Source organism: Lonchura striata, chromosome 2, assembly GCF_050655825.1.
Source record: "Lonchura striata isolate lonStrDom1 chromosome 2, ASM5065582v1, whole genome shotgun sequence".
Classification (NCBI taxonomy): Eukaryota; Metazoa; Chordata; class Aves; order Passeriformes; family Estrildidae; genus Lonchura; species Lonchura striata.
The window spans coordinates 107,862,066-107,876,883 of NC_140704.1; the positions used below are offsets into that span (position 1 = coordinate 107,862,066).

A 14,818-nucleotide genomic window follows, 5' to 3' on the forward strand; every position below is an offset into this window, starting at 1 on the left:
GCATGCTAGGACTCTGAGGTGTAAAACCAAATTTACATCCCCATATCACTTCAGTAAGAGCCAGTCTCCTCTTGCCCAAAACTTCAGAGAATTTCTGTCTGATTTGGGTTCATAGCAATTAACCAAGTTCCCCAAAGGTTTTTCTGTGCTTCATGCTATTACAGCTGTGTTGCTTAATGAATACCAGGTGATGTCTCCTTCGAGAACCCATTTTTTGGATAAATTCTCCAGAGAGCAATAGCCTGCAATTCTCTGTAAAGCAATAGTACTCTTGTAAAGACTGTTAGCAGGTTGGCAAAGTTTTGCTTCCTCCCTCATGTAGCAGAATTTGGCTCAATATAAGTTTATGCTGCACCAACAACTCCCCAGAGGTTTTTAAGAGCTGCTGTGCCAGAAATCTCCACTCACTTTGCGGTAATAACCACTTATGACTTTGTGCATTAAGGGATGTGTGTGTCAAAATGTATTGACCTGAGAAGTTTGTGTTGTCTGAAGAACAATCCACTTTAATATTTACTTAAAGCAAAAGCAAACCCTGTTGATAGTAAAATACAGAGGTAGGAAAGTGAATGTAAATTTCTCCTCACCATCACCACTTGTGCCAAATGTTTAATTTTCTGCAAGTCTCTCTCTGAACGGGTATTGCAAACAAAAATTTTCATAAACTGTATTGCAGATTGAGCTCCCAGGATAGTCTGAATTTCTCATTGGCAGATTTGGGGTAGCTATTTTGATCTGTCACAACCATGTTAGAGCTATTGGAAGGACTCATATGAACAGCTAGTAAATTTTATTTGAGGTTTGTTAATGAAGTCCCAAAAACTTAGTGAATATCCCAGGAACATTGACTTAAATGTGTATATGTGATCAGACTGGATATAGCATGGGCTCAGGGAAACCTATTATTGTCCTTTGAGAAGCTAAACAAGATGAAGTCATGTGCAGGTCTGATCTCATTAGTTAACATTGTTCCTGATCTCAATTTTGTTGACCTCTGAGGAGGCCTAAAAAAATAAAAGTGAGTTATCATGTCAATTCACAAAACATGCTTATACTAAAATTTTACTTTCCTTTTAATTTTCTTATTGTTACAAATGGAAAATGGTGTCTATTGAACCAAATGTCTAAGAATTTGTAACACCTGGTGGCTACAGTTGTAGAGAGAGCTACTTTATAGCATGTAATAGGACTTACTTTGTTTTGTTTTTATGACAGCAAATATTTGTTTTGAAGAGGGAAATAGCCAGAATTCCAGGGTTAGTGTTTTCTTAAAGTGTGATATTTCTTCCTACATTTTGCACTTTAAGTAATTTGTGACAGACCATAGTAAAATACTTCATTAATCATGCAAATCTATTGAATATATAGGTGAGCTAAGGGAAGTAAAGCAAGAAGAATGCAATTTTCCTCTCTCCAGTGAATTTTTTGTTTCAACATCGCTACCTACAAATGTCTCTTAAAAGAAAAAAAAAAAATGAAAGGAAGTATGTCTAAAAGCACAACCTACTGTAACAGAATGCCCTTTTATTTTCTGATTCCTCTTTTCTGCTCATGTTTATTGTTTACCATCTTCTATTTATTTTCTTTTTTTTAACAACTTCAAAATACTGTAGAAGCTAATGTTTATGTTTTGAGTTAATGATCCCCTTTGAGGAAGGTTCAGCTTTTGTGTTAGGGTTTTTTCCCCTTTCATATGCTTTTTTCACAGATCTATAACATGATATTCCCTATATTTTCTGACTATTTTCATAGAAAACTTTTTGACAAGTAGAAAAGATAAATTATTCACCTTAAAGCTGTGTTGCTTTAGCAATAATTTCTTTTGTGCAGAAGGAAGGAATGATTACAACAGTTTATAAGGTGTATGGTCTCCACTTTGTCCCTCTGGCTAATTCTAAATAAGAGATCTATTTACATCCAGTTTCCATATACCAGTTTTACATGTATCATAATAGTAATGATTAACATTTATTCTGGTGCTCTCAAAAATGTTAATAGTTTGTAGATACACTGATGCACTATATAAAACCTGTTTAAGGTCCTGGATAGGTGTTTAGTTTGAAAGTACAAGGAAATTTTGAGAAACAATGAAACATGGATAAATGAAGATTGTGCCCTCTTTATTTGATGTGAAGAAACATCTTATGGGATTCTTGAGTGTCTGTCTAATTTCTTCTTATTCTTAGAATCCATGTCAATACTTTCAGTTGTCTGAACCATAACACAAATTCTGCTAGATATTATACCTATAGTCTTTTGCAAGGCTAGATTTTCTTTTTGCCCATAGAAATAATATACAGTATCTCCATTAAATATACTGGCAGTTCCTAAAATGATTAGTTAATCATGCCATGGACTTGCAAGAAAAGGTACCGTAATTAAAAGAAGCTGTTAGATCAAAATCTTTGGGGAAAAGTGATAAAAGAAACTGGGTTGGTTATGAAGAGAGACCTACCTGGAAACTCCAGAGACAGAATTCATTGTGGGTTGAGATCTCAATAGTGTTATGAGCAAAGATAAAACTTACTCACAAAAATACAGAGGTGGAGAATAGGGAGAATATACTGTGTGATAGCCTTAAATGCTTTTCTTTGTAGTTGGCAAGTTGTCATTACCAGAAAAATAATTGTATTTTAAAATAAAGTTGTAAAAAACCCTTTGAGTGTTCACAAGCTCATTCATTTAGATTTAAATAGAAACATAAATGAAAGTGTATTAACATTATGTTTCAGGTCTTCAGTTTCAAAATAGGATATTTAGAAGAACTGGGAAAAGCACATAGAGAAGTTGCTGAACAAATAAACTCAGGATTTTTTGAGAGGGAGGGGAACATCATTACCTTTATCATGGAAGAAGCCATCTGAAACTAGTGACCAAGGGGAAAAAAACGGTATTTCCTCATTTAGCTGGACAAAATTGTCATTCTTTAGAAATTATTTTGGATTAGGGAGTCTCTGTTCCATTCCTTCTAGACTAAAAAAAAATACATTAAAAGATAGAATAGAAGCTGCTAAAAGCAGGGGTTAGTTGCACATGGTAGGAGATGTTTTAACAGCTTTTCAGCCAAAAGGAACAGAAAAAAAAAAAAATGAGATATGCCAAGGGAAGATTAAACAGCAATTTCATTATAGGCATTTAGGTGTAGACTGAAAGGTGCATTAAACATATTTCTTCTGTTGGTAAGGGTGATACAGTGACTATGAGAGAAATCTGAGGCATAACAGGCACTTAGTGACTGCAGGACGCGTGTCAATGTCCACCAGTTGAAGTGATAAGGGAGGTATGGAATAGTTGCCCATAATTTTCCCCTTGGGTTAAATATTATGTGCAGTGGGAAGATCTTTATTTTGACTTAACATTGGTAAATACCTAGATAAAAATATTGGTGGAGAGAAAAAATAGAAATGTGGAGGTCAGTAAAAAGCTGCATGGAATTTTATATGGACTTGGCAGAAGCAGGTGTTGTTTGAAAACCTCTGGTTTTAAAAAAAGATATGTAGTGAAGAGTGTTTAATGCATGAAAATATGGCAGATATAAAGACGAGCTTAAATAAAGCACAGCGGTGCCACAGAAAAACTTATGAATCATGAAGAGCAAAGAACTGAGATGAGCAAGATACTGGGCAAGGGAGATACCACTGTGGTGAAAGAAGGAGTACTGGACTGGGGAAATTTGCATTCATCAAAGTTAGGCCTTCAGATTTGTTGTGCCTTAGTATTTCATTGTCAACCCTGGCATAAAGTGTAGGAGTCTGCTAAGGAATGAGTCAATGTTTTGGAAATATCTAGAGTTCAGAGGAGGACTAGATTTGCAGAAATGTGAAGTTTAGCTTTACAGTGTGCAAGAGATCAGTGTGCAAGCATACTAGTGCTTGAGGACTTATTCAGATTATGTCTTTTGACTTGGGAATTCATTGTTTATGAGAGAAATCTGGGTAACCAGCCGAGTACAGGATGACTACAAAGGCTCATAATAATGGTTTGAATGTAGGCAAAGGGCACTCGTAACACAGAACATGCTAGGACAGAGATTTCCTCAGATGCAGACCGAGCACGGTGTGTGCCTGGGAAGCCAGCCTGCTGGCAGAGGTGGAGTGTGCTGCTCTGCCTGCACTGAAGGCTGGCCAGTGCCATGGCTCTGTGCTCTGTTTGCATCCAAGTCACCTGCCCCAGAGCTGCCTGCTCGCACATCAGCGGCACAGAGGCACAAGGGGTTGAGGCTGGGATTGAGTCAGACTGACAAGCAGCTTCTGCTGAAGGGAGGGGGATGCTCTAAGGAGGAAGGTAGGGTTTTTGCCTGTGTGGACAGGGATGAAGCAGATGTGCAGGCTCCAGTGACACTGGTAAAGATGAACCTTCTGCTCCCTCTTCTCAGACCCCAAGCCTATACTTTGTGTGCTTGGTTCTTCCCTGCCAATAGTCCTCCCAGAGATCACTAGACTCTGCAGCTTTCCTCTAGTCTTGGTTATTATTGTCATTGAAGATGATCAGTGGGCTGGAGGAGGACAGCCTGAGAGAGTAAAAAATTTCAGAAAGAGCCTTTTTTACAAGGATGTGTACTGACAGTACAAGGGAATGACTTCAAACTGAAAGGGAGTGGGATTTGATTAAATAATGGGAAGAAATTATTTCCTGTGAGAATAGTGAGGCACTAGGGCAGATTCCCTGGAGAAGCTGTGGGTTTACTCTCCCTGAAAGTGTTCAAGGTCAGATTGGATGGGGCTTTGAGCAGCCTGGTCTAGTGGGTGGTGTCCCTGTCTATAGCAGGAGGGTTGGAACTGGATGATTTCTTTGAAGGTCATTTCTAACCCAAACCATTCTGAGTCTATGATCTTCACACTTCTCAAGACCTATGAACCTTTTCAACCTTCTCCATTTGTGCTGATGAAATTTCCATGACCCCTGAGACTTCCTCATGGCTGTGAAGGGAGATTTACATACATGGTCAGAATGTTTTGCTTGACATAGAACGGGCAAAAGAATACATTTTACTGCAAAATCTTGCTGGTTAAATTTCATCTGAATAACTTTGTAAATCTAATCACCCATTGGCAAAATAAGGTTCACTTTTGGCAAAAGGACACATAAAAGAAGGAGAATATATTGTAGGGCTGTTCTTCTTAAGCCTGGAAAGTCACAAAATGGCTCTCTGTATGTGTGCAAGGAACTGAACTGAACACCAGAGAGAGAACAACTATTTGAGTCAAAGGATAGTGGTGATACATACACAAGATGACCCACATGTGGATAGTAATGGGCTGGAAAACAGAAAAAAAAATATTACTTTCAGTTACAGAAGGTTTTAGAGCAACAGTCCAAGATTGATTTTCAGACTAAATTTGCTAAGTTTATCTAAGAACTTATATGATGTGATTATGTGTGATAACAAGGAAGAAATATTGTGAACCTAGAAGCCTCTTCCAATCTAATTGGGAAAGACTTCTTATAGTACAGGAGACATTAATGATTTTGCAGAGATAGTTCTCAGTCTCAAGAGCTTTCTTAAGAGTGAAATTTGTTATTTTTTGTATAACAAAACTTTTTTTGAAATGTTAAGTGGTTTCCTAGGTTTTTCTTTATTTTCTGAATTACCTTGTGGTTTTTGAGAATACACTCATGTATCATTGTTTAAAATAAGAAAATTGATCTTCTGTCTGTCTGGAATGAATTATTTTATGAAAAATTAACAAGCTTGTATTGTTGTAATGGGCAGAAAGAAAGGCAGGTAATGCTTCAGAGGAGGCAGAATGGACTGAGGGAGGGAAGAACAACAGAAGGATCAGTGTGAGAGAGAAATCTCTTGTTTATGTAAACCAAGCTTCTGAATATTATGCGTTATCTAGAGATGCCATACTTCGGTGATAAAAGCACACCAAATTCATATATATCCTACCCTCAATTTTAGGATTAATCATGTGCTAAATTTTTGTCTGCTTTGATCTCAGTGGGAGTCTTCCTTCTTTAGTGGAATCTGTTTCTGGGACTGTGATGTGAGAAACCATCTCATTTTAAAGCATACTCAGGAGATCAGTTTAAGCCAATTTGGTTCAATGTCTGTAGGTATGATGTTTTAAATCCCTACATAGGGTTTGTCTCTGTAACATCTGTTTTTAGATCCTGAATTCTATTACATTTCCAAACTCACCAAGTTAGAAATGTTTTATGCAACATTTTATCCCTGACTTACAGACTGTGAACTGCAGTATCTGTAGAGAAATATCAACAATTTCACTAGGTTGTGCCAGTAGCTATTATTATAAGCTTAGTGTGGGTTTCTAAGTAACTAAACTATGATATTCCTACATTAAATGTATAATTTACAAGTTAATGTAAAAATAAAATAGACTTTTGGGAGTGTATTATCTTTAATTAGCTAACAAATGGGTGTTTTTCTTTTTGGTATTTGTGTATTGGATTCAAATAATCCAAACATCTTATTTTTTATTACTTTGTATTTCTAAGGGCCGGATGTTGCAGTCTTTAGGGAAAACACTCATTCATTTCACTTGGAATTTTGTTTGGATGAATGCCATGATATTTGCCCCTAAAAGCCATTGAATCTATACCTACACCAAGTTTTGACAAATATTTCTGTTGCATTAATGAGCTGCCTCTCTATACCCTGAGTGTATTCCCTTTGCAATCTGCAGTGCATGTCTATCAAAACATTTTTCCATTATGAGCATTCTTTACTATGTTTCATTTACTTTATTGTAATTCAGTTTTAATTTAAAATTGGAGTGCAACATAAGAACAAATTTCACTTAGTCCCGGTGTTCTGGCTCTTAGAGTTGGTCATGCTAACGTGTAAGAACACCAGATGAGAGTCACAGTGATGTTTTCTGAAATTTACGTTCAAGGTTCTTGAGTCAGGAAAACATCTGTGAGAAAGGCACCATATAACCAAAAAAGATCACCTTAAAAGCATGAGCTTAAAACCTCTCCAGGCTGCATTCCTTCTTTATAGAACCTCTTCTGCTTAGGAGCTGCAATGTGGCATTGTACCATTGCACCCTCTAGTTACAGATAGACTTTCTGAGCCATGCTGAGAGATGCCTCTTGAAAAACAATGCTTTTCTTCTTGGGGAGATACAGCAAGATTACACCTGAGTTTAGTCATGCACCTACAGCTGATCATACCATCCCATATCTTCAAGGAACTGAGCCAGAGGCAGATTATCTCAGGCATTGCTGACTTCTTATTTTTTGCTAAGAAGCAATTTTCACTTTTCTTAATCAGAAAGGCATTTTGTGACTTCAGAAGGACATACGATTTAGGATTGCTGGCATTTTGGTACCTCTCTTTTCAGATAGGATCAGTCACATGAAAACCTCAGATGCTGCTTCTGTGAAACCAAGCACCTGATGTAAATCTGTTACTGTGAGCTTTCTTGCTCCTTACTTCTGAACTGTTTCATTTTTATCATTGTCATCATTACTGCTTGCCTTACTTCAGTCAAGATTCTGCTTGCCACCCCAAGGGTACAGAATGTAAAAGTCAGTATTCTAGAAGAAGGAGCTGAGATATTTCAGGGTGGAGATCTGTTCTGAAACGCTGTCATTTCCTTCATTTGACAATCCCAATGTGCCTTTTCTTGCCTCTCCATCCTCTGTGCCTGATATGTTTCTCTATGCATTTAAACTGTGTGTTTTGCTTAAAGCCTGCACACATCTTGCCTCTATAACATTGATCCTGATGGGGAATATTGCTTTGCTGTCCTTCAAATCCCTGGTCATTGCACCTGTCACTTGCATTTCTTGATGAATAGATATGTACGGATGGTTCAGTTGTGTGGTACAAAATCTGCTTCTACATGGTGTGTAGTCCAGTCCACTAATGGAAGCAGGCTTCTAAAAGAGAAGTAGATGAAATAATTGAGTGCAATCAAACAAACAAACAAAAAATAGACACAAGACACAGTCCTCTACTTTACTTCTATTTCTTTTTCCAAGCATTTAGAGCATAAACTATGTAATTCCTTCATGACAATATCACTTTCAGTAACTTACTGAAAAAATACAAATAAAATGTCAGTTCCCTTGGGAGCCATTAGCCTCAAGCAAATTCATGACGCAGTGGAAATAAGAACATGCTGTGAAAGCTGGTACATGAAATGCATCAAACTAAAACATGTATGCTTTAAAGATTCAGAACATATTCCAAAGAAGTATATGATTTTGGGGGAAGGAATTCATATCTATACATACTTTACTATTATTTATGCTGTCATGCTCATGTTCATAACTTAATAATTGAATTTTTTTAGCATCAAAGAATATAAGAAATATTGTATCATATCCATCTGGTATAGAAATCTATGTCTGGTTATAGTGGACAGAGAGAGATTGCATATTATCTGTTTGGTTGATCCTGGGAGTGGTGTTAAACATGAAGGCTATTTTGATAAATATTAAGAGTCTCCAAGTGCTTAAAACATTCACTGTCTTCATATATTTTTAGATATTCTTTCAGAAAGCTATACCAACAAGGCTTCTTCCCTTGGAGAACTCAGTTTAACACATTTGATGGCACAGGGTTTGGACAACTTGCCAGTATGACAGATATAAACAATCTCTGACATCAATCTCATATCCAGAGTTCCTTTTGATTCATAGATGTATTTTTACAAGGATTTTAACTTTATATAAACATATAAAGTCTGCATGCATCCCATTAACCTAAAGCTTCAGTAGCTCCTGTGCTGTAAAGTTTAGTGGTTAGACAGATCTAATTTAACAATGCTGCTAGGGCTTTTAAAACCAGTCCTGATGATAGGAATTATGTCAGATTATATTACTACATTAATCTTGCTATGGAGTCATAATATTGTCAATTTATCTTGATGATCCAAATTCTTAACTTTCTTATTTCAGAGCAATATGCAGGGATTTATATTTTAATGTCTGTTTGTTCCAGAAGAATCTGGCCTGCACAGCATGTGCTCAGCAAGCTTGAAGTGTTATTTATACTTTTCTTGATCCACAGGCAGAAAAGCTGTAGATCTTATTTAAATGTGAGTGTTTTGGTGTGTAATGCATCCTTCTGAGTCGTTAGTCCAGTGTACACTGTTACTGCTGACATGATGCACAAGTGTTTCTCATCCCCTTGTCCTGCCTGCTCAGTGTTTCTGGAAGTGTCTAAGGGCTTTTGACTCACTGTGTTCCAGAACAAAATTCCCATCTGAGTGAGCATGTTTGGTAAATAATATTCTCTGCATATCCTGAAAGAAATGTGCTGGAATGCTCACTGAAACTCCATGAGGGATGCAATCATTCTGTATGCAGAATATATTGAAATCAAAAGTAAGAGAGTGTGTCCCAGTAAATTAAGTTATTTTAATCTCAGGCATTAAATACTAACATTTTTCTAGCTTACCTATTAAGTTAACAGAAGGTATATAACCAAATCCTATTTATGCCCTTGAAAAACTGTTTTCACTGTGTGAAAACAAAAAGTTAGTGGTCAAGGAAAGACACTGGGTTCAATATTACTTTGTTTCTTTTCTATTTGTAATGAGTATGAAGTGTAAGCTAATATGAGTAATAAAGTGTTGCTGGCATATAGAGCTTTATCTTTGTATGTTTGGTTTTTATTAAAATTTGTGTAAAACTTTTAAGAGCCAGTTGAAAGTATTGAATGCTCCTATTGACTTTTTTTTGTCATTTTGTTTGAATTTGAAATGTCCAAATTACCACAATTTAAGGCAGAAAGTTTTTTGAGTCTACTATAAATTCTGTTTTCCTGCTTTATGAATATTTTTTAGATTTTTAAATAAATGTTAATCCTACAGAAGATAATGACTTCTAAACCAGATTGATATCCAATTATCATCCAAGTAACATTTTCTCCTACTTAGCTAAGGGCTTGGCTATATGAAAGATATCTCAGTAAATCCTGGAGCATCTAGGATTTAAAGTGAGAAGCAATGTAGATGAAGGATTAAATTTCCTTTGTAAAATTGTACAATTGTGTTATGTAGGTTTCTAAACCAAAACACGTGATAAAGGATAAATACTGGTTTAGATCATCTTTGGAAAGAGACTGTTATGTTAGGAGTCTAAAGTACTATGCTTAGGGGAGACCTGTACTGTGGGTTGAGAGACTTTGTTTCCTGTTGATGTTTGTGAGAACTGAGAATTTTTGGAATGTACCATGAGGTGTTCTGCACAGTGTCACATCCCAAGTGAGTATGGACCTATGCAACCCCTAGGTCCAAGCCCTTCATAGCCAGAAGAGAATATATATTAATCTACAGATGGGGTCAAATGAATTCTTTTTACATTTGCTTTGAGTTAAAGATTAATTTCTGACCACTGCTTTATAGATTTCTTTGTTTTTCAAACCAGGATATATTAAATATACAGTAAAGAATAGATAAAGTACTTTGTTTTAAAATAGTTCTGTTTTTCTGAGGAAGTTTTAAAAAAATAAATTGCTTAGACACATCTGAAAGGGTTGTTCAGCAAATTTCTCCCTAATGGATACTATAGCAATAACATTAATTGTAGAAATATGGGGAAGGGAAAAATATAAGCACCAAGACAAACATTAAAATTATTATTTTTCTCTCTTCTTATTAGCCTCAGAGGCACATGGGTTTTCAAAACACAAAAAGTTTGCTCTTTTTCATGTCTCCTGCATTTCATTGGTATGTATGTAATTTTATTTACTCATTATTAAGTTTTAAGGGTGAAAAAAGTATGTGAGGTCTTGATTTCAAGCATGTTTTGGTTTGTCAATTAGTTAATTGATTTCTAATTGAGTTGAGAGTGAGCCAAGGAAAAATTGTAAATGACTTTAAACTGCAAAGATTAGAGTTCATATGTGAAGGCTGATAGACAAGTATCTGTCATGTGTAGTTAGAGGTAAAGGGGCAGTGTAACACAAACTGACAAATTTGTTACATGTATACTTAAAATAAAAAAAATAGGTGTGAAGGTCAGGATCTAGATCATATATATTTTTTGGTATATGCTGGACCCTGCTGCAAAACACAGAGAAGCTTTGGATTAATGAGAGCTGAACTGAGCTTATATACTCTTTCCGTCTCCCTTTAGCCTGATTATCAGATATTCCATTTATTCTGTCAAACAGATCTTCTTGCCTATCTTATGACTTGCAGAAATGTACCTTAAGCTGTATTAAAAAAAGCCCAGAAAAGTCCTGACAAATAGCAGACAATCCTTGAGCACTGACAGAGGTTTTGACACATAGCAAAACTCTCTTGCCAAATGCATCTTCCAACTACATTTTAACAGATGTGGCAAGACTGCACAGCCTTGTGTATTTTCATATCCTGGTGCAGATTATGAGGAGTATACCTGCCTTTACAGGGAAGTTACAGAGACTATGTTAATGTGCTATGAAAATGTGAAATAATTTGGATGAATAACAAAACATGAATTTAATTCAGAAACCCTTAGGGGCATATTCTCATTTCAATGAGAGGTGGTTTATCCTTAATGAGAGGCTTATGCAGAGCTGTCTGTGCACTGAGATGAGAATAGATTCAAAACTACTTAAACTTGAGAACTACAAATAATCTATTTAGTTTTTGTAGTCATGGGAGATGGAATTTAAAAAGTAACTAGTTAGCCCTTATTTGCATAAGAAAATTAGCTGAAATTCAAGTCATGGAGGAAAATTCAAAGTTCTTTGTCACCTCTATTACATGCTATCTGATCAAGTTGTATGTGAAAGCAAATGGCCTGATCTTTTTTCCTATTTAAATCTTTCTAAGTACACTTTATAAAATTGATTATTTTTTTCCTAAGAATCTTGTTAGTAAAGAAAATAGTTTCAAGTGGATTTTTTCCTGAATGAAATTGAACATAATTACATTGCAAAAGATGTTTACCAAATGTTGATCATTGTTCTTTTAAATGCAAATTACCATTGTTCTTTTAAATGCAAATTGTTTGTTGTATCTTATTTTATTTAGACTCATCCTCAATTGTTCTGTCAGTGTAGTCCCTTTGGTTCAGACTTAAGCAATTTCTTACCCTCCCATATCGGGCAAATTCATAGGAGCTCCACACCCTGGATTTGCATGGCTGTAGCTACAGTCACAGCATGCCTCTTTAATTCTCAGAAAGACTCTGGATTTTGCCTCTGTGTTCAAAGTTAGTTTCAGAGAAGAAGGAAAATGCTAGGTGAAGATAATAGTGGAGGTAGTAGAGGAGGAAGGGTTTACAAAATAAGAGCGTGTGCCAAAAAAAACTACTGGCAGTACTGGAGAAAATGTATTTTGAAATGTCGTGTAGGAGCATCATTGCTTTAACAGGTGGTTATGGCTTGTGCCCACATGCAGTGTTCAAAATAACTGCAGTTTGTGCACTGAAGTTATGTACACATTAGGTTGGTCAGGAGAGTGATTCAATTACTTCAGCTGTTTGCAGTTTAAACCAGCCTATGCAGGTCTTATCCATTATATATTCAGCTTTGTTAGGTGGTGTTGCATGAATTTTCAGGTAAAAGTTAAATACAATCCACTTTCTATGTTGCATGAGATGTACGGTGTAAAAGACACAGATTTTAAACTTTTCTAAAATATTTTCTGCTACTTATTGTATAGCAATAGCTAGATAAGTGTAACTACTTTTACAGTTTTACTTGACAATAGCTTTTTTTCCCAATTAGGATCCTAGGCAAATAATATATTTCAGTTCAGGGAGAATGCATGTTGATTTCAGAAGAGCTAGCAAAAATGCTCAGCATTTTAAGAAATACTCGGTTCATTCATGGAAAAATATTGCTGACTTCCAATAATTCTTACTTCAGGTTATTGCTGAGAATAATAATTTTAATAGTCATATTCACTTTTCAATCATATTTAGGATAGCTATTGAAGTTAAACATTTTTTTCTCCTTTAGGCAGTGGACACTCAATTTATGAGTTTAAATGCAGTCATGCAATTTAAAATATCACTTACCCTTTACAGGAATTCACTTAATTTGGTTTTTTATTCTGAGAGGAAAGTGCAGGTATAAAAATGGCAGAAAAAAAATGGAGAAGTGGATCAGTTCTGACTCTAATGTAGGCTCAAGGATTTTGAGTACTTGTTTGGAAGGTGCAAAGGGCAGTCCATAGACAACAAAATCCTCTATGCTGAGATTGCCTCTGAGTTCTTGGGGATGTTTCCAACAGCTTAATTGTGTGCATATTGTCATTAGCTGTTGAAATACAAAGCAGTAAGGCATGTGGCAGGAGAGAGTAGAGCTTTGAAGAGTTTCAGGCCCAGGTCCGTACCCTCTGCATTGACACTGTAGAAAGACTCAATTTGAATGCTAAAATACATTGTAGTCCAGATGGGAACCAGACCACGTGGATCATCCCACTGTTTTCAGCTTTGCTTCTAGGGAGAGCACTTGCAATTTCTTAGAAGCAGCCTGTGTTGCTATATCTGAAATTATTCTTGAGCCACAGTGTCGCTCAAAGCAGAGACTTCTTTGCAGTTTGAGACAATCCTCTCTCCTGATATGTTTTGTATCCAGATAAGTAAGAGAAAATAGAAAGAGAGAGAGAAAATACTTTATTTTTATAATTTGTTTGTGAGGACTCTGAAACTGAAAAAAAGTCACTGAAGGCTAATCACTTTCTATTCCACAGCCTCTTTTGAACTCTGTTTTTCCTTCCTTACAATTTTGATAATTGAATTTTGTGGACTAAGCTTCCAGCTTTGCTTTCACTGTAAGTATATATATCTCTGCAGGTTTTCTTGGCTAGGACATGATGAAATTAACCTTAGTTTGCTGTCCTCAAGTCTTGAAGTAGATGCTTTCTTTGTTAGCTGTAGCTGCCAAAATACATTATTATTTTCCTTTGATGTACTCTGTTCTGTAAGGCAGGAACAAACAGAACTATGCTCAAAAGGGAAGAGGACAGTTCTCTAGAAGAGGTGGAATTCTTTAAAAACAAGTTAGAAATAGACACTCCGTCACTACTGATCTGTGTCATAAATATCAGCTAGTTTCATGCATGTCTATCTGAGTTGAACCACAAATTATTTTAGGCATGCTTTTCTTTTTTCCTTTTTAATCAGTGTTGATACAATGAAGGAATACATGATAGGACTGAAATGTAGCAGAACTAGTGCAAAATGTGTGTATTCGAACCATAATTATTTTTAAGATGCTGATAATATTGCAAATAAAATCATGGAAGGTAACCAGATTTATCTGCAGTGGAATGTGAGGAAATTGGTGCTACATTAATTTGCAGCAGCAGAGCAGGATGAGTAGGTGATTTGGATGTATATATCACCACACTGTGAGAAGAATACCCTGCCTTGTTCCTTCTTCTTTGAACCTCCCAAGGTCATGCTGTTTCATGTGGGATCATGCCAAAGGCATTAGCTGTGCATTGTTGTTGCCATCCTCAGTTTGGCTTAAAGCAAGGACTGTAGTCAAGGCTAAAGGCAGAATGATTTGATAATTTTTATCTGAAGATCCAGACCTACCATATTGTGCATACTCGAAGTACTCTCAGAATGCTCAATGTAAAATAAATACAACTTTTTACTCAGGTAGGAAAGCCATTTAAAATCCAGGAGAGGAATGGCAACTAGCAGGATGAAGCACTTAAGCTGTAGAGCAAATGACCATATCAAAGAAATTATTTGAAGGAAGTCAAAGGTAGCAAATGATAGATTTGTTTAGTTAGGAAAGGTGACTACCTGGAGGCACCTGGACTGAATTGATTTTGTTCAGATTCAGGAACGGGTCGCACCTGCTCCTATGATTCTGCTCTTGGGTAGGCCAGTGGTTTTACACTTGAACAAGCTAATAGGTCACCTGAATTAAGGGACAAGGGGGAAT

The 14,818-nt window shown here is 36.1% G+C and overlaps 1 protein-coding gene across 13 annotated transcripts in view; it reads left to right on the forward strand.

Annotated features, from left to right (window-relative positions):
• The window catches only part of DLGAP1 (DLG associated protein 1), a 405,586-nt gene that overhangs the window by 19,063 nt on the left and 371,705 nt on the right, over window positions 1-14,818 (forward strand). The gene's annotated exons all lie outside the window — the stretch shown is intronic.